The sequence below is a fragment of the Zea mays genome, chromosome 9 (genome assembly GCF_902167145.1).
Source record: "Zea mays cultivar B73 chromosome 9, Zm-B73-REFERENCE-NAM-5.0, whole genome shotgun sequence".
Lineage (NCBI taxonomy): Eukaryota > Viridiplantae > Streptophyta > Magnoliopsida > Poales > Poaceae > Zea > Zea mays.
In genome coordinates, this window is record NC_050104.1 from 147182414 (window position 1) to 147206014 (window position 23601).

The following is a 23601-nucleotide window of genomic DNA, read 5'->3' on the forward strand; positions in this document are numbered from 1 at the left end:
CACATCATCTCGATATCACAACAATAATTCACAAAATTAATAAATTAATTCAAACATGATTTAAGAAATGAATTCCAATTGTTTTGGGTTGTCTTCAACCTTGGGTGAACGGACGACGGTGAACGGGCTCGAGCGCGCGACTAGGCGAAGGCTTGGCACGGCGGGATCAGCGAGGCTTGGACGAGGTTCGGGCACGTCTCCGGCAAGGCATGACGGTGAGCTTCGGCAGTGAGCAGGGCGTTGCTCTGGCTTTGGTCCACAATGGTGACGACAGTGAGCTCCGGCGGCGAGGGAGAGAACGAGGAGGGAGTGAGAGAGAGAGCTCGGGCAGGGAAAGGGAGAGGGCTCGGGCGTCGGTTTTTATAGGGAGGGAGAGGTGCCGAGGGGGAGGTGGCCGGCCATGGCACCATTGATGGCCATCAATGGGGGGTCACCATAACGGGGAGGAAATGGAGAGAGAGAGAGAGGGAGAAACGGCTGCATTGAACTCCATTAACGAATGAACGGACGGCGCGGGTAGCTAGGCAGTTGGGTCGCAGGGGCTCGGTCCTTGGGCGCGGCGATAGTGTTGGCGCGCGGGGTCGCCTTGGCGCGGCGTGGCGGGAACGCGGGGCGTCGGGCGCTTGGCCAGCTGGAGGCGTCGGGGCGGCTGGCGGCTCGGCCGGTGCGGGTGGAGCGTCGACGCTTGTGCGCGCGGGGCTGCTGCGCGGGGCCTTGGCGTCGAGGCATGGTCGGGGGAGGGCGAGCGGCGTCCTGGCGTGTCCTGGTGCGGTCGGGTCGCCTGGGCGGTGTGCGCGTTGGGAGAGAGCAGGGGAGAGGGAGAGAGAAAGTAGGGTGGCGGTGGCTGTGCAGGGAGCAGTGGCGGCGCGGCTAGGGTTAGGGGCGCGACTTGCTTCCTGATGGGCCCCTAGTGGGCTTTAGGGTTAGGGTAGTTAGGTTTTTTTCTTTTTTCTATTTCCTTTTCTAAATTCAAAATATAATTTTAAATAACCCTAAAATTCATAATAATTAAACCAAAATTATTTATAAATAAAATATTTATTTTTGTACTAATAATTATTATATATATTATTTACTAGGATTTTCATTTAAGAAGAAATGTTTATTAAATATCTAAAAATCAATCATGCGTAATCAAAAATTATTTCAAATGAAATAAATAACAAACACTTCAATGAAAAATTTATTACCATAATTACCATTAATAAACTAACTGTATTATTTTTATTTGGTGATTTTTATAGTGTTACATGCTCCCAAGAGCAGTGGCGGAGCCAGGATGCTTCTAAGGGTAGGTTCAAAAATAACACTAAAAAATATTTGTATCGGCTAAAAATTTTAAACCATAAAAACGCATATATAATGACACATATAAGATTCATATGAACACAACAATTCTAAAATAACGTAAAATTGACTAAAACAAGTGGTTACCTAATTAAGAAAATGATAGATCTTTGACTCAATGACCAATTCATCAATTACTTAGGTTGCTTTCATCAACAATAGAAATATTTCCTGAAATTGAATGACATTACGTTATTACATAAGTAATCAAAGAAAACAAACTACAAAGTATAGAATTGTTCGAACTAAATGTACCACTCTTACTTGTCTTTGGTATTTGCTCCCTTCGTGTTCTCATGGCTTGATAATGCTCTATAATTTGACGATCTTCAATACTTGCAAATATATCCCTCTCGATATAGCAAATCATATAATGACTCATCCATTCATCACCCATCTTATTTCGCAAATCTGTCTTGATGATTTTCATGGCTGAAAATGCTCTTTCTACAGTTGCAGTTGCAACAGGCAAAATCAAAGCCAATTCAATTAGACGATAAACCAATGGGAATACAGTATGTCTATCTGTCTTAACCATCTTCATAGCAAGATTACCAAGATCACAACATGATAGGAAACTTGAATCTTCTCTTCCTTCGGTAATGAATGTATCAAGTTGGTCTCTAAGAACTATACAATCATATTCTGTGAAGTCATCAACATAAATTTGTGCAAGTTCAACAAGCTTATCTTCATCATAGTTGGCAAAAGAATTACTAGGATCAAGACAAGCAACACATCTCAAGAGTTGAGTAGACCTTTCAGCAAAACGATTGTTAAACTCAACTATAACTTGATCCAACACCACATTGAATATTTCATGATGAAGATGCTCATAATTAGTAACCAACTATCCTCTATGACCTCTAGAACATCCTCTTCTAACTATTTCCGCTGACATATCCGGGACAACAATATTATGCTTGAGACAAAAATCCTTGGCCTCTTCAAAAATAGCATCCCAACCATGGTGTCTTATCTCATTTAATTTTTGCAATGTGACACCAACCAATCCTATGGCACGAATAATATTTTGATCTTTCTTTTGCAAGAATTGTGACTGGTCATTAGTCTTACCCAAAACTTTGATCATGAGGTGTAACACAAGAACAAACTCAAAGCTCTCCATTTTCTCTAATAAACCTGTCGATGTGGTTCTTTGTGCTAGATTAGTGGCATCTTGACATACATTCTCTAACACCTCTAAGACAGCACTCCACATGAGTTGAAGACGACATAAGGTTTTATGATGTGATCCCCATCTACTATCCCCAGCTCTTGTTAAATTAGTTTCTTGGTTTCTCCCTCTCCCCCTTAACATGTCATCATTCTCTAGCCTTTGAACAAGATTATCATGGTGACATTGGGCAAGTTGATCATGTCTCTTACAAGAAACATTAACTATGTTGACAATCAAATTGATATAGTTGAAGAAATCCATAACTGAAGAGCAACACTTGGCCACAGACACAACTACCAATTGTAATTGATGGGCAAAATAATGAATATAAAAGGCATAGGGGTTCTCATCCAATATATTTCTCTGTAACCCATGGAATTCTCCTCTCATGTTTGATGCTCCATCATATCCTTGCCCATGTAAGTTTTTTATAGAGAGACTATGTTTAGAGAGCATACCATCTAAAGCTTGTTTAAGTGAAGATGAGCTTGTATCTGTAACATGTTCAATTCCAAGAAATCTCTCAATCACCTGGCCTTGATTGTTGACAAATCTACATGGGAAAGTAAATCAGTATAAATTACCAGCACTGTTTATAAAAATTTAATAATTACAACAATAACTTACCTCAAAATCAAAGCCATTTGTTCCTTGATAGATGTGTCTCGGGCCTCATCGATGATTATAGCAAATTTCTTATCCCCAATTTCAGCTAAGATGACTTTTTTGGTCTCTTCTGCATAAGCCTCACAAATTTTCTTTTAAATCTCCGGTGAAGTCAACATACAATTTTTAGGAGTGCTATCAAACAATTTCTTAGCACTTGAATCCTTCATTTTGTACCATTCAAACATTTCTAAGAAGTTGCCTCTATTATTTGAGCTAGTACACTCATCATGACCACGAAAAGCCAGACCTTGCAATAGAAGAAATCTGATAACACCTAAGACAATAATAAGACGTCTCAAATATTCTTCTTATTATTTCCTACTCACTTGTGATATTACATGTGACACACTCTGTCTTTGATTTTTAAAATCATCAAAACATCTTCTAGCCTTATTATGAGCATTATCAATGTTACCCACATGTACGTCAAATGACTTAATCGCACTCTTCCAATTGTTAAACCCTGTCGCACCAGTGTAGCTTTCAACACCAAAGTTTTCCCTTCTTGGTTGCTTGAAAAGGAAACAATAAAAGCAAAAGGCCACATCTTTAGCAACAATGTATTCCAACCATTCATGCTTTTTGAACCATGATTCCTGAAAACTTCTTTGTCTATCTCCTATTCGCTTCTTGGGAAATATGTGACCTTTTGGTTGACAAGGACTTAACAATAAATACTCTCTTCTAACAACATCTCGAATGTTCACATCTAACTCTTCAATTGGTTTCCAAAGTCCAGGATCACCAATAATCTCACTATCTATTGATTCCGTATTATTTTGTGCAGTCCCAACATCTAGTGATTCTTGATTGTTTTCATTTTCATCCAAATTAGTCCCAATTTGTACGTTTTGAATGATTTCATTCAATTCTTGATTTGACGCGACTTGATAAAATGATGCAATTGTTCGAACTCTCTTCATATTGTACACTGTAATTGTAACACAAATCACTATGAATTATGAAACTTTCTAGACACAAACACAACATGTTTTTCTCGGTGTCAAACAACAACAACAGACCTGCTTGCTGCTTGTTGCGCTGGTCTGCTTGCTTGTTGCGTGGCTCGAATCGCTGCTTGCTGGCCGCTGCTTGCAGGGCTGTAGGCCGCTCTTGCTTGCCTGATTGCCTCCTTGGCTGCTTGCTTGCCCAGCCGGCCCCCGTGCGGCTGCGCAGCGCTACTTGCTTGCCCACTCCTGCTTGCCCGCTCGGCCGCTCACTGCTCGGGCACGCGCTGCTTGCTTGCCGCTCCTACTTGCTGCTCGGGCGTGCGCTGCTCTTGCTCGGCTTGCGGCTGCGTTGCCTGGGCCGCTAGGCGCTTGGCTGCTTGCTTGCCGGCGGCCGGCGTGGCGGCATCTGCTTGCCTGCTAGCTGCTTGCTACTCGGCTCGAAACAGCACCAGACAGCAGCCGCACCGCCGCCCGTAAGGCCCCAATCTTCAAAGTCCCAAACCCTAAACCAAATTAGTTGGGCTGGGCTGTTACATAATTATTCGGCCTAAGAGTAGGGCCTGGACCCTAGTGGCCACAGGCCTGAATCCGCCCCTGCCCAAGAGGAAGAGACAAGGCGTCGTCGCTCCGATCATTCCACCCATCGATCCCAACAGCTAGCTTCCATTCGCTGGTAATCGTATGTCCGTAATTTCTGAATCAGACCTTTTCATCTTGTGGAGACTGGGGTTTTGCCGCCACAAGAACTATGTTCTTGGTGGATCTGGCGTGGGGTCACTGTTCCAATAGAGGACACCCACGAGTCTGTTGTTTATGTGCCATTCCTCATCCGCGGACTTGCTCTTCCTGTTTCTTCCTTTTTCCGCGGTCTCCTTGACTTCTATGATTTAAATCTTACACATTTGAATCCTAACTTCATTCTTCATGTTGCCATTTTCGTACACCTGTGCGAGGCCTATCTTAGAATTCTCTCCCACTTTGGACTCTGGAAGTATCTTTACCACTATCGGCCCTGCATGGCTGGAGGACAACATCAACTCGTCGACGGCGCAAGTTTGGAACTTTGCTAGGGGAGGAAAGTGGAATACCTTGACATTCCCCTCAAAGACAGCATCGAGGGATGGCGTCTCGAGTGGTTCACCATGGAGAATCACAATAAATCCCTCCCCCCTCGATCAGGAAGGCAGTCCGACGTTCACACGCCTAACTGGGTGGAGTACCCTACTTATTCAGAGGCAGCCGAAGCTAAGGTGCTGCTTGCTGAAATTTGCTCACTGAAGAACAGAGGTCTGACTACGGAGGCCATGGTTGTCGACTTTGTCTTCAAGAACATTCAACCTTTGAAGGATAGAGTCTACCCTGCTTACTTGTACACTGGCATCAACGATTCTACCTGAGTAACTAATAGGTAGATTTCCAATGAAGACCTGCTAAGCCGACTTGACATGATACTGAGGGGTAGGGTTTCAAATGCTGGTTATCCCTTATCTTACTCTGCCTAGAATCTGCCTTCGCATAGTCCCTTCTCTGACTTTGTCTCCAATATGGTAGCCTGGGCCATAGAGTGCGACCCTCCTTAGAGGACATCGAGGCCTTAATTGCTCCCCTCTAGAATCTTCTCGAGGCTAAGAAGCAAACTCACTTCGAGATGGATGCTGAGATGGATACTGTTCTTAGCCTGTTGGCCAAAGAATCATCTGACTCTGCCCGCACTGAGCTGATGACAATTGCGACTAGGCAAGAGTTTGGTGAAGACGAGGAAATTCAGAGACCGGAGGGTGCTCGTCGGAAACGTTCACGCTGAGTGAACCATCTAGTTGCACCCGCTGAGGAGAAGAAGAAGAAAAGGCGACTCTGGCGGTTGTCATGCTTGGAACAAGACGCTGGTCCTTCAACATTATTTCTTGGCGGTGACCGGGCGAGCACCATCCCTGAGGACAATGCTGGAGGTTGCAATGATGTTCAGGCTACTGGCTGTGTGCTTGATGAGAAAGAAGAGGAAGAAGAGGAAATTCCGCTGATCCACAAGAATAGTTGTCACCATAGGGGCAGCGACATTCCCACGCACGCCTTGTCAGCACTTGTCAGCCTTCAAGGGTTGTCAATATCTGATTTTGACCAGGCGCTAGAAGAGATCATCCCTAAAGACCTTCTATCAGAGCCTCCTGAAACTGACAACCCCACCATTTGTTTAGAGGTCCCAAATGATGGTCTTGTACCGCATGATTCTGTTGGGCAAGAGATAACCCGGGTAGCTTCTCGCACCTCGTTGACCTTAGAGGGCGGTCTTCCTTGCGGAGATGCTGATCCGAGTCACCTGGCACCTATGGACATGGTTGAGGGATCTCTAGCCCTAGAGGTGGTAGCCGTGGAGGACCCAGCCCCCGAAGATGGTGCTGGTAGCGACCCAACCCCCGAGGGTGTTGGGGCAGGTTCCCCTTCTGCTGTTTCCCTGGATGTCCACGTTGGATCGCCACCAGTCCAGTCCAAGGAGACTGTGGTGTCGCACCTTTCTATGGCTCTCGCTCGTCTGGTCACTTTAGAGGCCAGTGTTCCAGACGCCGGGAGTCTGCCACCTGCTGACGAGGCTGAGGTTCCTCTCAGTTGCGCCTTGGATCTTGTTGCTGCTGATCTCCCCTCATCAAGTAGTGTATCAACTCTTCCTGCTTTGGGTCTTCCCCTGTTCCTTTCTAATCTTCAGGTGAGTTGACTTTTGCTTTTTACTGTTCATGCTGGCAAACTAGTTTTTTTACTTATCTTTCCATGGTCATATGATGTTCTTGGTGGTGTATCTGCTCAACTGAGGTCCTGCGGTGCTCCCATCCCCGATCAAGTTTCATCTCTAATGCAGTGGAACCCTCTGTGGCTTCAAAACAAATAGATGACCTGAGGGCGTCAAATATTAGTTAGTGAACCCACAATTTCCCTACTTGCTTTTATTACTCAGCTTATTCTAAGTCTTGCATTCTTCTTCTGCTGCTTTATCAGATTTGGCTTGGTGGTGCTCTGACGTTGAAGAGAAGTATTCTCAGAGTTAGGCCGACTTAGCCCAAACTTCTGGTTTCTTAGACAGTGCACGCTCCCTGAATTCCTCTCTGAAGGCACAGCTCGACTCCGAGAAAATGGCACATGAGGTAAATTCTCTTGGCTACTCCTGCTTTGCTCTCCTTGATTCACTGCTTAGTGCTGTTCTTGCTTGCAGGAGGAAAAACGACCACTCATTGCATCTCGCGATAGTTTGGACAGGCTGTATCGTGATGCTAGCACCTCTGTGACCATTTTGGAGAGGAGCCATCGTTTCACGATGTCTGACCTAGACCATCATTGCAACGAGCTACAGGCATCTCTAGATGAAGTCTCCCGACTCGACAAGCTATTGTCCACCAAGGATTCCACCATCAAGGAGCTGCGTGCTTCCAAGAAGCTTGCCACGCAGGAGCTGGAGGCTGCCTATCTCACTATCAAGGTCTTGGAGGATGATTGTGTCATCTTGAAGGCTCAACGCGACAAGGCCATGGATAAGGTCATTCATGCTAGGCGGATCCTGATGAGGAGACCCAGCGTCATGGTGCCTGACGACGTCGTTACCAATGTCATGGTCACGCCTGACGCCGCAAGCCGTCCATCTTCCTCTGTTGCTCCTGCAAAAGATGCTGCCTGCAGGGACACTTCAGCGTAATGATTTGCCTGAAAAGCACTTGTTTATCGAGTTAGCATCTTTTAGAGAAAAGGTGTAATATGAGTTATTGTATGCGCACAACAATTATGTTTGAACCGACTGTTCCGTGGGTAGGGTGCTGAAAAGCATCCCTGGCACTGTAAGCAAAATATTTCTTTTTCGAAGTACTCCTGATTTGAGTAGTCTATTTTGCTACTAGGGTATAGTGGTCACCCTAAATCATGTGAGTGTGAGCATGTCGCACCGACTTAAGGCGTTCCCGACTTAAGTCGATTGCTCCGTTAGTAGGGTACAGTGATCACCCTAAATCATGTGAGCGTGAGCATGTCGCACCGACTTAAGACGTTCCTGACTTAAGCCGATTGCTTCGTTAGTAGGGTATAGTGATCACCCTAAGTCAAGTAAGCATGCATGAGCATGTCACACCGACTTAAGGCGTTTCTGACTTAAGCCAATTGCTCCGTTGGTAGGGTATAGTGATCACCCTAAGTCATGTAAGCGTGAGCATGTCGCACCGACTTAAGGCGTTTCTGACTTAAGCCGATTGCACCGTTAGTAGGGTATAATGATCATCCTAAGTCATGTAAGCGTGAGCATGTCGCATCGACTTAAGGCGTTTCTAACTTAAGTCAATTGCTCTGTTAGTAGGGTATAGTGATCACCCTAAGTCAAGCCATGCCGATTTCGAGTCGAGCCCAATCTAAGTTAGTTGTCAATCAAGAGTTTGAACGCCTTTGGAAAATGAAAGCTTTATTGATGATGAAACCTTCTGGTTACAGAGTACAACTTTCCTTCATGACTTTTGAGGCATCGTTAAGGGTAGAACTTTTTGAGGTGCTCAATGTTCCATGAGCTCCCCACTTCTGTGTCGTCCATCTGAGTAAGCCGATAGGATCCTGGCCGTGTAACCTCTCCTACGATGAACGGTCCTTCACATGGTGGTGATAGCTTGTGTCGTCCCTCCCCCGTTAGTACTCGGCGGACGACCGAGTCTCCCACCATAAAGGATCGGTGCCGCACAGCTTTGTCGTGGTAGCGCCTCAAGGTCTACTGGTACCTGGCCGATTGAATTACCGTGTTCAATCGTTCCTCCTCCAGCACATCAATGTCTTCCAGCCTGGTTGCCTCTGCCTCAGCTATGCTTTCAAAGGTCAGCCTAGGCACCCCAAAGATCAGATCGGCAGGCAACACTGCCTCCGACCCATACACCATGAAGAATGGGGTATTTCCATGCAGAGCCTGACTAGGCTGAGTTTGCAGGCTCTAGACCACGTATGGCAGCTCTCTGATCCACTTCCATGCAAGCTTTTCGCTTTTGTCGAATACCCTTTTTCTAAGTGCATCCAGTATCATTCCGTTGGCTCTTTCCACCTGGCCATTAGCTCTTGGATGTGTCGCTGATGCGTACTTGATCTGGATGCTCATTTGCTCGCAGAAATCGAAGAACTCCGAGCTGGTGAAGTTGGATCCTAGGTCGGTGATGATGTTATTCGATATTCTGAACCTGAACATTATATCCTGGATAAACTCCACTGCTTTTGCTGAGGTCAGGGAAGCGATTGGCTTGTACTCTATCCATTTTGTGAATTTGTTAATGGCAACTAGTACATGAGTATAACCTCCTTGAGCTTTCTTGAATGGTTCGATCATGTCTAGCCCCCAACATGCGAACGGCCAGGTTACAGGAATGGTTTGCAACTGCTGCATGGGCAAATGTTGCTGCTTTGATAAGAATTGGCATGCCTTGTACTTCTGGACTAACTCGGCAGCGTCACTCTTCGAAGTTGGCCAATAGAAACTGGATCTAAAAGCTTTTCCCACTAGAGTCCTTGATGTGGCGTGCACACCACACTGCCCAGCATGAATTTCATCTAATAACTATCGCCCGGTGGCCGAGTGGATGCATTTCATGAAGATTCCGTCTACGCCTCTTCTGTACAGCAAGTCTCCTATGATGGTGTAGTGGGTTGACTGCCTTGCAATGTGCTCTGCCGCAGCCTTGTCATCCGACTCTTCTTCATTTTTATGTACCTGATGATAGGCTCTCTCCAGCCATTGGGGTCTGTATCTGAGTGACTCAGGGCATTGCATTCTTCCATTTGATCTTTGATGATGCTCGGTTGCGATATCTCTTGGACAAAGATCCCAAATGGAGCCTGGGCTCGACTGGATCCTAGCTTCGACAATGCATCTGCTGCTGCATTGTGATCCCTTTCCACATGATGGAACTTCAATCCTTCGAACTTATCTTCCAGTTTTCGCACAGCTACGCAGTATTTGCCCATTGAGTCGGTTGAGCAGTCCCAATCTTTGTTTATTTGGCTTATAACCACCAGCAAGTCGCCATATACCATCAGCTTCTTGATGTCGAGTGATACAGCGATGCTCAACCCATGGATCAGTGTTTCGTACTCTGCTGCATTATTTGATGCTGAAACAACAGCTGGAGTGCGTACTTAAGTTGTTCACCTCCGGGAGCAATGAAAAGAAACCCTGCACCCACTCCTTGCAGCTTCAGCGAGCCATCAAGTACATTCTCCACACTTCAGCAACTTCTGGGCTATCCGAGACCAGGTGCTCAGTCCATTCTGATATGAAGTCGACCAGTGCCTGAGTTTTTATCACCGTGCGGGGCCGGAACACTATGTCGTAGAACCGAGCTCACATGCCCACTTGGCTATCCTTCCAATAGCTTCTTTATTGTGGAGAATATCACCTATCGGAAATCATGTGACTACGATGACTTTGTGGTCGTCAAAGTAGTGCCAGAGCTTGCGAGCGGTTAGAAGTACCGCATACAACAACTTCTAGACTTGAGGATACCTTATTTTTGAGGGCTCGAGGACTTCGCTGATGAAGTAGACTGGATGCTACACCAGGTATGCATGTCCTTCCTCCACCCGCTCGACTACTAATGTGGTGCTTACCACGTGAGTCGTGTAGGAGATATACATGAGCAGATCTTCTACCGGCTGACCAGGCGTAGCTCGGTGCGGTGGCTTGAGTACTGGTGGTGTAGTCAAGAACTTCTTGGGAGCATCTAGGTCTTCCTGTGCCTCTAAGGTCCACTGAATCTTGTCCACTGAACCTTGATATGAACCTGCTCATAGCTACCATGCATCCAGTAAGCCTTTGCACCCTTTTCTGCGACAGTGACGCTTCCTTTCTCATGATGGCCTCGATCTTCTCTGGATTCGCTTTAATTCCCCGGTGGTTGACAATGAATACGAGTAGTTTTTCGGCCGACACTCTGAAGACACTTTTCTGGGTTCAGCTTCCATCGGTAGCGCCTCCGGCTATTGAAGACCAGCTGCAGATCTTCGATGAAGTTTTCTGAATTTTCTGTCTTAATAACCACATCATCGACATAGGCTTCCTCCCGCTTGCTCTAGTGATCGGCTAAGCATGTTTGGATGGCTCTCTGGTAAGTTGCTCCAGCGTTCTTAAGGCCGAATGGCATGGAGGTATAGCAGAAAGCTCCAAATGGGGTGATGAAAGCAGTATTCTCCTCATCTTCTTTTGCCAAGCTGATTTGATGATATCCAGAGTAGCAGTCTACGAAGGAAAGCATATAACAGCCAGCAGTCGAGTCAACTACCTGATCTATTCTAGGGAGCCCAAAGGGATCCTTCGGACGATTCTTGTTGAGATCAGTATAGTCGACGCACATGCGCCAATCAACTTTATTGTTTTTGAGTACAAGATTAGGATTTGCTAGCCACTCGAGGTGCAGCACTTCCCTAATGAACCCTGCTGACACTAAGCGAGCTAACTCGGCGAGAATAGCTTCCCTTTTGTCAGGCATGAAACGGCGCAACTTCTGTCTAATCGGCCTTGCTTGAGGATACACCTTCAGTTTGTGCTCGGCCAGTTCTCTCGGGACTCCCGGCATATCTACAGGTTGCCATGCGAATACGTCTCGGTTATCTTGCAGGAACCGAACGAGCGCGCTTTCCTATTTATCATCAAGGGTGGAACTGATGATGGTGGTCTTGCGCTCATCAGCGAATCCTAGATTAATCCTCTTAGTCTCTTCACTCAGCCGTATAGAGGTCACGACTTGAGCTTCATTGGTGGGTATCGTGAGACCTTCCTCCTCTAGCCTGGTTTTCGCCTGCGTGAAGGGAGTTGTTGAGGGCCCAGTAGCGAGAGCTGCTTGAATGGCTCCCCGAAAGCATTCTGTGGCGCCTTGGAAGTCAGCGCACACAGTGATGATTCCTTGAGGTCCCGACATTTTTAGTATCATGTACGAGTAATGCGGAATATCCATGAACTTCACTAGTCCCGGCCTTCCGATGATGGCGTTGTATCCGCAATCGAAGCGTGCCACCCCGAACCTCAGCAACTCGGTTCTGTAGTTCTCTAGGGTTCTGAAGGTGATGGGCATGTAGATGTGCCCGAGTGGGTACTCCCCTTCAGTCGGCACGATGCCGAAGAAAAGAGTATCTGACTCGGTGAGGTCTTTGAGTGCGACTCCCAAGGCCAGGAGCGTCCAGGGGAAGGTGACGTTGATGCTGCTCCCCCGTCCACTAGCACCTTCTTCACCTAGCTCTCTCGGATCACTGGATCAATGAGGAGTGGGTACTTACCGGGGTGATCAAAGTTGAGCCATTGATTAGCTCGGCTGAAGGTTATCGCGTGCTCCGACCATCGGTAAGGAGCTGGGACATTGGTGGTGGCCACCGGGACTTGCTAGTCGTTGAGCTTTTGCTGTCTCCGGTTCTCTTGTGCTCTGTGCCCTCTGAAGATGACGTTGACCTCCCTGTCAACGTGTGGAAAAGCTCTGCCCCCTCCCCCTTCCTCCTGATGAGGCTGCCGGGGCTCGCCAGGCCCTCCTCGCGGTGGGGGCGGGGCGGTAGAGGCTAGAATGGTCGGCCATGCCCGATAGAGTGCTTGAAGTCCTTGCAGTTCTGTAGGGTGTGGTGCATGTCCTTGTGGTACGGGCACTGGGCGTCGAGGATTTCATCCAGTGTCTGTTCCCCTCCGTGTGGTGCACTACGGGCTCGAGCGGCAGGTGGCCTAGCGGCGTGCACCTCCTTGCGAGGCCTCTTCTCCCAGCGCCTATCTGGCTGCTGGTTCGTGTCACGCTGTGGCGCGGGTGGCGCGGACTTCTTACCTCCGATGAGGTCCTAGGCCCGTTCATCCATGGTGATGTAGAGGTCTGCCTCTCGGAACAATTGTTCGGAGGTGGTCGATGCTTTCTGGAGTATGGCTCGGACGAAAGCTGAGTCATTGAATCCCTGGTAGAAATCTTCAATCATCGCTGCCTCACCGACTTCAGGGATACGGTTCCTCATGGTCTGAAACCTCTTGAGGTACGACCGGAGTGTTTCGTCCCCCTGGCGCCTGATGGATTTAAGGTCCCATGGCTGCACCGGTTTGTCAAAGAGAGACTAGAAGTTGGCGATGAAACACCGACTGAAATCGCTCCAATCATCGATGCAGTGTCGTGGCAGATGTCAGAGCCACTACAATGCGTCTTGCCCCAGGACAATGGGCAAATATGTCGTCATTACATCTTCTATCGCTCCGGCGGCCCAGGCGGCAGTCGTGTAGACGGCCATCCAGCCACTCGGGTCCTGCTTGGGCTCGTACTTGTCGACGTTGGAGACCTTGAAGTTGCGGAGTTAGCGCGGAGACTTCGCACATGTCTTCCTATCGGCATTTGTGAGGTCGGTCCCAGGGAGGGGAGCTGGTAGTGTGTCGTCTCGACCGTCCCTAGAACGGGTCACTAGTCGAGGTCGCAGCCGACTCAGCTTGGGTGGCGCGACTTCGATCTAGGACACCATGATCCTGGTCATACTCCTCCCGGTGCCTCATCTCACTTTCGTGTCGTCGGTCCCACGAAGCGTTGATGGAGCTCCGCGCGTCTCGCCGGCTATTGATGGCATGGCATAGGTCGCTCAGAGAATGAGCGATGGGTAGAAGGTGATTGGCCGCTCGAGTAAGCAGCCACCAGTAGCCTTCCGCGTTTGGAGTTCGCGGGAGGCCATCAGCTATCTAGGCCAGCACCCCTCCAACTTCACTTGGTGTGTTCATTGCATGAGCAAAATTGGGGTACAAGTTCCGAGCAAAGAGAGGGTTTTCTCAGCGCAGCCTCGCACCTTAATCAGCTTGCTCTCGCTCTCGGTCCTAAGCTTGTCGGCGATCACTACGGTGAGAGTTCTGCCTTTCCTGGTGTACTCGCTCGTCGGGAGTTTCTCCCACTTCTGAGGCTTCATCCCGGGATATGGGCCATGCCGGATCCCGTTCCCTAGCCTCGTGATGTCGCTGCACGTTCCGGTGTCTGTTTCTCCGTCACCGCGCCTCACGCTGGGGAGGTTCCTCCCCTTTCCTGGTTGGCTCATCGTCAGAGACGGGTACTAACTCCAATCTCCCCCTAATGAAGAGGACGTCGAGGTAGAAAGGAGCTGGTGGCGCTCTTCTTTTCGTCCTCCTTTGAGGGCAGAGGCATCGAAAAGATGGCTCGGCGTGTTCTCTTCCTCTGACCCAGGACATTCATTTCCTTCTTTCGGGTAATCCATGTCCACTCCTTTGTGGGCGAAGTGGACAACAGAGTTTTTCGGGTAGGCGAGTTCCCAACCTTCGGTTTGCATGAGGTCTTCTTTGCTCGAGATGCGGGTAGTGGTGTTACCCATTGTTCTGCTCCGACTCCCCTCGGGGTCTTTGAGGAAAGCTTCTTCTCTGGTGGGTCTGCTACGCGGTGCAGAGTTCCCTCTTCATCCGCTATGGATGAGATGGTTCCAAAGCAGAACATGGTCCCAAGGCGAAGGGCGATCTTGCGCTTGGAGGTGATGGCCATTGAGCTAGCTTGCATCAATGACACACCCCCTACCTGGCGCGCTAGCTGTCGGTGTTTAGAGTCCGACCGCACACCCAGGGTTACCCCTTGCGGTGCTTTTGGTAGGACGGTGCTGTTGACTGTAACTCAATGGTTCGTGCTAGACGCACGAGAGAGGGACAGGCGATTTTCTGCAGGTTCAGGCCGCTTAGAGAGGTGTAATACCCTACTTCCTAGGGTGGATCTATATGTGGTGGATTACAAGCGGGGTCTCCTGAGTGGAGAAAAGCTAATGAGATAGGTAGATGGTCGACGATAGATGACAGGGTACCCCTTGGGCCTTATATACACAACCGTGGGGCACTCCATACGTTCATGAGGATCATATGTCTCCTAAATAATAGTGAACCGACTGAACTGATCTCCCTACAATCTTGCCGACTTATCCCTAATCTGTCCCGATATTCGAGGACGCCATGCGCGGGAAAGTCAGTGGTTTCTGCAGATAGCACACGAGTCGACGGATCGCTTGGGCTTGAGTCCATTGCCTTCTCGGGTCGGCCCATTCCACCAATAGCTCTAGCCTAGGCCACGAAGGGATGGACCTGCAGGGTAACTAGCCCAAGGTCCCACGCGAGGCCTTCTCGCCTTCTAGTGGACCCAGAGGATATCTGTCCCCCACACCAGGCTACTCCTTTTAGAGTCGCAAGAAGGAGGCCCATGTGTACAAAGGTTGTTATGCTATTGTTGTGGTCAGAGGAAGTGTGACCGAGCTCTGTAGTGGTATGGCCGACGGGACGACCCTCGTCCTTGTTGTTGTCTTTGGTCAAGAGAAGGACGTTTGATCCCTGTAGCTTGTTCCTTTGACTGGGTAGAGAGCTGAGGCTGGGTTTGGGAATATGGGCATGTGTCCAAGCCCTAGTCTCTACAGGGGTGCAGATGAGATGTTTCCAAGTGTGTAGTGTCAGAGTGGTTGAAGCAGTGCTTGACATGGTCTTCAGCGAGGTTCACGGGAGAGCGGGTGACATTTAATGTGCGTGCTTCCCTGCTGGAGCAGTTGGCCGAGACCAAGCTCAGGCGAGGCAAAGATTTCTTCTGAGGCCAAGGCCGAGATTAGAGGTTGCATGTAGTCACGCTCTGGGCGGTTGAAATAGTGGTTGGAGTGGGGGAATAGTGCCCTATATTCGCGCCCTAGCCATCGTCATGGGTGGTAAAAGTAGATTAGACCATGGTCGCATCGTCCTTTGTTGGCTTTCGCACCTTCAGTGGAGCAGGTGGTCGTACGGACGTACGTTCTGGTATCAGAGTGGTTGGCCGAGGCGGACATGCTCTAGAGCGTTGCCCGAGACGCCCTCGAGCGAGTTAGAAATGTGTTTCTCGTCCGAGGTTGTCCTTGAGCAAGTCGTGACTGTGTTTCCGGCCTGAGGTTAGCCTCGGACGAGTCGTGACTTAGGTTCCACGTGCCTTGGTAAAGTGGGGAGCGTGTTTGCTTATGACCCCTTACTATATATACATGTCCAACTAGGCGTGCCAGGCTAGCCCGACTCGAGCACGCATTGGCCCGGCCTGACTATGGCGTGCCCAGGCATGACACAGTTAGACCATCATGATGGGTCGGGCTGACCCGTAGGCTATTGGGGTTGCCCAGACCCGGCATGCCAGATGTTAGATGGGTCGGGCTAGGCTTGGAGCACGGTAAGCCCATCAGTTTGTGCCGGCCCCGTGTCAGAAATTTCTCATTTATACACACAAGTACATAGAAATGTACCGTATAAATACACAGAAACTTTACATTGGAATACACATAAATACATCTTAATTCGGCTCTCCAAGATACTAGAATAGTATACATAATATTGGAACAAACATATAAAAATCTCAAAACATCACAAAACTCAGAACATCACATAAAATAAGACAAATAGGTAATATAAAATTTAATTGGAGCCTTAGTGCAATGTTGCCTCATTAAAAACCTTCCTAGGTAAGAACTCACACCTCGTGAGAAAACCCTAGGAAGGAAAAGAGTACAGCCAGCTCCTCATAAAGTTTATAGTCCAATTCACAGTCCATGTTCATGTTTATTACAAGATAGCATACATAGATATAAAACCAAAAGAAGTTCAAGCTTTTTCCTTCCTTCTTCCCCTTGCTAATCTTTTCTTCCTTCTTGACCCTTTCTCTTGCTCCTAGGTGTAATTGTTGCTCATCATCGAGATACATAGCTTCAAAATCTACCTCAAGGTCCTTGGTATCCTTTTCCACGGTATATTGCTTGTGTTGGTCAGCTAGTTCATAGTCCTTGATGCATGAGGGCACCTCCACCATGTCCGTTGTCAGCCATCGTCGCCGCTCCTCGAGCACCCTGCTAGCTAGACTGAAACTGGATTCTGAAGATATAGTAAAGACAAGGACACTCATAATATCTCTAGCAAGTATAGAAAGAATTGGATAAGTCTGATTATGGCATTGCCACCAGCTAAGTATGTTAAAATCTAGACCAAACTTAGTTTCATTATCACCATCTAGGTAAGAAGTGAGCTCAGATAGAGAAGATGAACTACCAGGTGTACCTACACCAGGTATATAACCAGTACAAGTACCAGAACTAGTATTGTAAGTTTCATCATCACCATATATATCATCCCAAGCCTTTGTGGCCTTACCTGAACCAGCACCTAGCATTGGTTGAGTATTCAAACAAATTCCACCAAATTTGGTTTCATAAATCGGAAACATCTTAGTTAGTTTGGTACGAATAGATGATGGGAATCTACTATAATCTGTACCATTTAGAGTAGATAACCTCTGAAGAACTTTATGAAACCCTCTGATCTTAGCTCTAGGATCAAGAATGAAAGCAAATGCATAGAGAATGGGTATTTCTCTCCAATATTTTAGAAACTTTGATTTCATAGGAACATCTGCATCTCTTAACAATTCATGGTTCTCATATGCATTAAGATGCCTAGCAATTTTTAGAATATGATGCAACATCATGGGTGAGTAGGGTAATAAACGCCAGACAATGGCACAGTTGAATCATAGAATAACTGAAGAAAAGATAACAACTTTTTTGTAATAGACCAGTGATTATCGCTCAGTAAAAATGACCCATAAACTATGCAAGGATGGTTGGTTCTCATCCAAACGGAGAAAGTACTTTGACAAGGAACCAAATGCTTGAGCAAAAGAAAAGTGGAATTCCATCTACATCCATGTCCACTCCATATTTATGAGGGCGGACACCAACACTATATTGTTTATAAGAAGCAATACGTTGATTTGAAGCATTCAAGGATGTCATTGCAGTCCTAAAATCTTCAAGATATGGTTGCAGATGTTTCAAACAACTCTTAACAATCAAATTAACTATGTGGCAACCACAACACTGATGCAAGAAAATATCACTCAAATCATATTCATTTCTACTAGGCATAGTAATCAAATGGCCAATGTAACCAGAAAACACTGGAGAGTACTCAGTCCTTGCAACAAATGGAGAGTACTCCCAGTGCACAACAGATCTATCAGCGTTAAACTTAAGTAGGAATTGAGATCTACTGGTTCTTTCTTTTTCTTTCTTAGCAGGGCAAAGTTTTTGGTGACGCCTCAAATGTCCTTATCCAAAAAAAAGATTTAGCACACAGGGTGTGCTTGCCGTGAAGGCAAATGGCGGAAATCCTTACCTCCTTAACTCCTAGCTTCTCAGTAACTTCCTCAAAATGCGACCAAACCTTGGAGGTAGGTTCCCTCCTCCTGGAGCGCTTACTAGAGGCAACAATAGATGTGCTAGCATCGGTCGTCGCCATCGGGCTAGTGGATCCGTTGCACATATTCGTTGTGCCCAATCCCGTCTCCGTTCCCTCATCGGCACCGGTGCCATCAACCTCGATGGCAGCAACTGAACTACTACCAACTAGGAAACATTGGGCATCATCTTGCACATTCTGAGCTTCAAGTAGCCGTTCCTCAGCCTCTGCGGCTTTAGCGAACTCGTCGTCCATGGAATCATCATCCATGGACATTGCCACCGGCACCGGACCACCCATGTAGGCGGCGTCTCCGGCTACCTCACGGTAAGCGCTGAACCGAGATCTTCATCCAAAGACCAAATCAAAGCAAAACAAATGAGTAACGGATATGGGGCTAAAGGTATAAGATCTAGAAGGTTAGGGCATCGAACGTTTAACCAGCAGTGCCGGAGCACCAGATCCACCGACTATGGGACACCAAAGTACTGAACCAAGGATGGTGTCATGGCACAACACTTGAGCTTGAGCAGATTGAGAGATGAGGGGAGCCGGGAGCGAATTGTCGGTTACAGAAATGACTAGGAGAGCCAGAGAGGAAACAACGTGAGGGAGCAACATATCCACCGACTACGGCCATAGGACACCAGTCACCGGAGTACCGAACCAAGCCACCAAGGATCATAACATTTGAACCTGAGCATATCGAGAGATGAGGGCAGTGGACGAGCGGTCACGGAAACGATATGGAGAGAAAAGAACGACAGAGGCAGAGAGCGGTACAACGATGAAGACTCGCCACCAATCATCAACACCGGGACCGGAGGTGAGGCGAAGGTGGCGGCAATGGAGCAGACGAAGACGACCAGTGGAGCGCTTACCAGGCGGCGGCGTATACGAGGGGAGAGCCTCTAGGGTTTCGTGAATCGGCAAGGCAAGGGCGACGTATGTGCGAGGGGGCGACTAGGCGTGGTGTGGACTAGGAAATATCCCATCGCCGAGTCAGGCCCTTGTCGGGCCTGCCCGTTTACCAGGTCTGTGCTCGTGCCATCACCGTGGGCCGACATATTGGCTCAAGCACAGCACAGGGGGCGTGCCGGGCCACGTGCCGCCCAACAGACCGGTCCACTGTGGAAGGTATACCCCGTACCCAAGCGTATAGGCACTTCTAGGTTGTGGTATGGGTACCCTTAATTATGATACTCGACAGTTAGCTACTCCCTGTGTCCCCCTTTCCCACCTCCAATACATACAATTTTCATTTTCAAAGAATCAAACAATTATAAATCAATTAAAATATGGAAAAGCACAAATATTTATGTATTAAATAAATATTATTAGATAAATTATGATATGTATATATTATAGTAATTTAATTAAATATATAAACGTTGTTTTATAAAACTTGATTAAATTTAGAAAAAATACTTATCCAAAACTAAAATTGCATGCATACATACACCAATTACCCAATGAGTATAAACATGCATGGACTAATAGTTAATTTGTTATTTCTTTTTATTCTAAATTGTAAAACATTCTAACACAATATATATATACTTATATATATACTAGGTGAGTACCCGTGCGTTGCAACGGGAACATATAATAACATGATAACTTATATACAAAATATGTCTTATATTGTTATAAGAAAATGTTTCATAATTCATTTGTAATCCTGATCATACATAAATTTTGTTATTTTAATTTAGTTGTTTCACTACTACATTGCAACCATCAGTATCATGCAGACTTCGATATATGCCATGATTTGTATGGTTTCATCATTGAAGAGCACGTGCCACAACTGCCGTTACAAGTTCCCTCGTACATTGTCAGTCATCAGGTACGCACCACCATACACGCTTGCTTAAAAAAGGCAAGTGTATGTGTTTGCGAAGAGAATTAAAGGCAGGCCAGCACAAAAGCTATCCCAACGATGGCGAGTGGTCATTGATGTCGGTCCTCCTCTGCATCACCTCTGGCGCCAAGATGATGCCACAGTCCTTGATATAGTTGTCGTCGAACGCGCACGACATGACGAGTACTGATAACTCTTAACTGGACTGCCAAACGAAGTGCACCTCGGGCTCATCAGCGAGGTAGTACACCTAGCCGTTGCACCACCGGATGTGCTACTCCTCTACATGCATCTTGTTCGAGGACACTCACACAATGTCAGCAACGACCGTCGTCCCAGCGCACAAGAATTCATGGCCGGTCAGTAGCGACTTATGTGGCAGGTTGAGCTTCAGGTGGATGATGAGCTGGACGGTGTGACGGCGCCGTCGTCGGATGCGGTACCCAGAACAACCCGAGAGTCACCGGCATTGGCGACGACCATGAGGTTCTCCTGTTTGAAGATGGACAGCGCGGTGCAGTCGCTCTAGACCGCGTCCAAGCAGCGGCTGCGATGGAGCTTGCCGAACACAGCGGCGCATGCGGGCACGTAAGACTGCTTCCAGAGGTCGAACTGGCAGTCACCAAGCTTCTTCTCGTCATCGATGAGCGATGCCAACGCGAGCGCCTCCTGCCAGTGGTGTTTGTTCGGGGTTTCCAAGTAAGAAACATGGATTCATCTTTGGCGTTGGTTTATGAAAATAAATCATAAGTCAGATCCATGGAAAAATATTACGGAGAATAAATGTCACACATATAAAAAAGGAATTTAAGTTGAAAACATTATTCAAACAAAAGAAATTGCATGCAAGGCTCTTCTTTAAATACTACTCCCTCCATCCAAAAATATAATTCAGGAATCTCGTTGATAATTATCTACTAATACACATTGTGCAAGGGTAGTAGGTGGGCTTTGGGAGAGATGTAGTAGATATTTTTACTGTAACAGTTATTGACATAAACACACATGTGGTGTAGTGGTAGCTACAAGCACATTTGCTTGAGGGGTCACGGGTTCGAATTCCATTGGGGTCACATTTGTGTTTTTTAATTTAATTTTAGCTAGGCGTGGGATGCACGTGAGAGTGGGAATGAGCTTCGCGGGAGGAGGAATGAGAAAGACCCTTACTGTCTTAATATATATACTAGCTGAATGCCCGTGCGTTGCAACGGGAATATATAATACCAGTATACTACGATAACTTATATACAAAATGTGTGTTATATTGTTATGAGAAAATGTTTCATAATCAATTTGTGAACCTAGCCATACATAAATTTTGTTATTTTAATCTAGTTGTTTCACCACTACATTGCAATCATCAGTATCATGCAGACTTCGATATATGTCACGATTTGTATGGTCTCATCATTGGTGAGCACGTTCCACACATGCCGGAAGAAATTCCCTCGTACATCGTTAGTCATTAGACATGCACCACCATACACTCTTGATTAAACAAAAAGGTAAGTGTGCGTGTGTTTGCGAAGAGAATTAAAAGCAGACCGGCACAAAAGCTACCCTGACGGTGGCGAGGATGACAAACTGGTCACTGTTGTCGATCCTCCTCTGCGTTACCTCCGGCGCCAAGATGACGCCACGATCCTCAATATAGTAGTCGCCGAACGCACGCGTCATGACGAGTACCGATGACTCTTGGTTGGGCTGCCAAACGAAGTGCACCCCGGGCTCATCAGTGAGGTAGTACCCCTGGCCGTTGCACCACCAGATGTGCTACTCCACTACATACATCATGTTTGAGGACACTCACACAACGTCAGCAACGTCCATCGTCCCAGCGCACAAGAATTCATGTCCGGTCAGTAGTGACTTACGTGGTAGGTTGGGCTTCAGGTGGACGATGAGCTAGACGGCGTGATGGCGTCGTCGTCAGATGCGGTGTCCAGAACAACTCGAGAGTAATCGACGTTGGCGCCAACCATGAGGCCCCCTGCTTAACGATGGACAGCGTGGTGTAGCTGCTCTAGACCGCGTCCAAGCGGCGGCTTCGCGGGAGCTTGTCGTACACAGCGGCGCATGCAACCACGTAAGACTGCTTCTAGAGGTCGAATTGACAGTCGCCAAGCTTCTTCTCGTCATCGATGAGCGACGCCAACGCGAGTGCTCCTGCTCATGGTGTTTGTTCGGGGTTTCAAGTAAGAAACATGGATTCATGCTTGGCGTTGGTTTATAAAAATGACTCACAAGTCTGATCCATGAAAAAAAATATTATGAAGAACAAATGTCACACATGCAAAAAAGGGAATTTAAGTATAATACATTATTCAAACAAAAGAAATTGCATACAAAGCTCTTCTTTAAATAATATTACCTCCATCCAAAAATATAATTCAAGACGCATTGTGCAAGGGTAGCAAGTGAGCTTGGTGAGAGATGTAGTAGATGTGTTTCCTGTCATAGATGTAGACATAAACACACATGTGGTTTAGAGGTAGCTACTCTTGGCCTTTGCTTGAGAGGTCACGGGTTCAAATCCCCTTGAGGACATATGTGTTTTTTTAATTTTAGCTAGACGTGGGCTGTACGGGGGAATGAGAATGGGAATGGCCTTTGCGGGGAGGGGGGAATGAGAAAGACAAAACAAAGAATGGGAATGAGAGAACATAGAATGATGGTAGAACATGAGAATGAGAAACGCAGAACAAGGAATGAGAATGGTGGCAGAACGGGAATGGCAGAACAGAAATGGTGGCAGAACACGGAATGGCAGACTACTCTTGCAGTCTTAATATGTAGTAGAGATATAAGTACGTCACAAAATTAAAATTTAGCCAGCTTTTTCCGGTAATATTAGCCTTAGCCGCACTAGTTCTAAATGTACCAAGTGACGCTTCAAAAAGATCTAGCATAACTATGTCTATCGCGTGTTCTTACATGTTGTATGTTTGTTGTCCGCGTCAAGTCGCTTAAACTATCTCTAACATACTCTTTATCCCACTCTCTATCTCACTCTTTATTTCAAATTTCACCCTGTAAACAGTATAATCTTTACTACTACTTAAGCCGCTAGTGTAGGCGTCCACAATTTTTAGTGCACGGTTGCGGTTCTGCCGTCGCCCCCGCTCTCCTCTCTCGCGCCCCCTGTTGTCCGCCGCCAGACCCGCGCTCTCCTCTCCCGCGGCCCCGCTCTCTCGCCCGCCATCATGGAAGGAGAATCTCCAACCAGGGAAGGTCTGTGTGGTTCCATGGAAGGTCCGACCCCGCTCTCCTCTCTGCTGTCTCTCTCGCCCGCCATCTGCGCGCTCTCTCACCGCCATCTCTGTGCCCCCCCTCTCTCTTCTCTGCTCGCCCTCAGACCTTGGATCGTCGAAATCTTCTG

General features: G+C 47.2%; 1 long non-coding RNA gene across 1 annotated transcript; it reads right to left on the reverse strand.

The window, feature by feature from the left end:
• Positions 1-1433: 1433 nt before the first annotated feature.
• LOC118473409 (uncharacterized) lies at positions 1434-3262 on the reverse strand. Its single transcript, XR_004852806.1, has 3 exons — positions 3155-3262; positions 1612-3080; positions 1434-1518 (listed from the first exon to the last, which is right to left on the reverse strand). It is a non-coding gene; the product is annotated as an uncharacterized lncRNA (long non-coding RNA).
• Positions 3263-23601: the final 20339 nt, after the last annotated feature.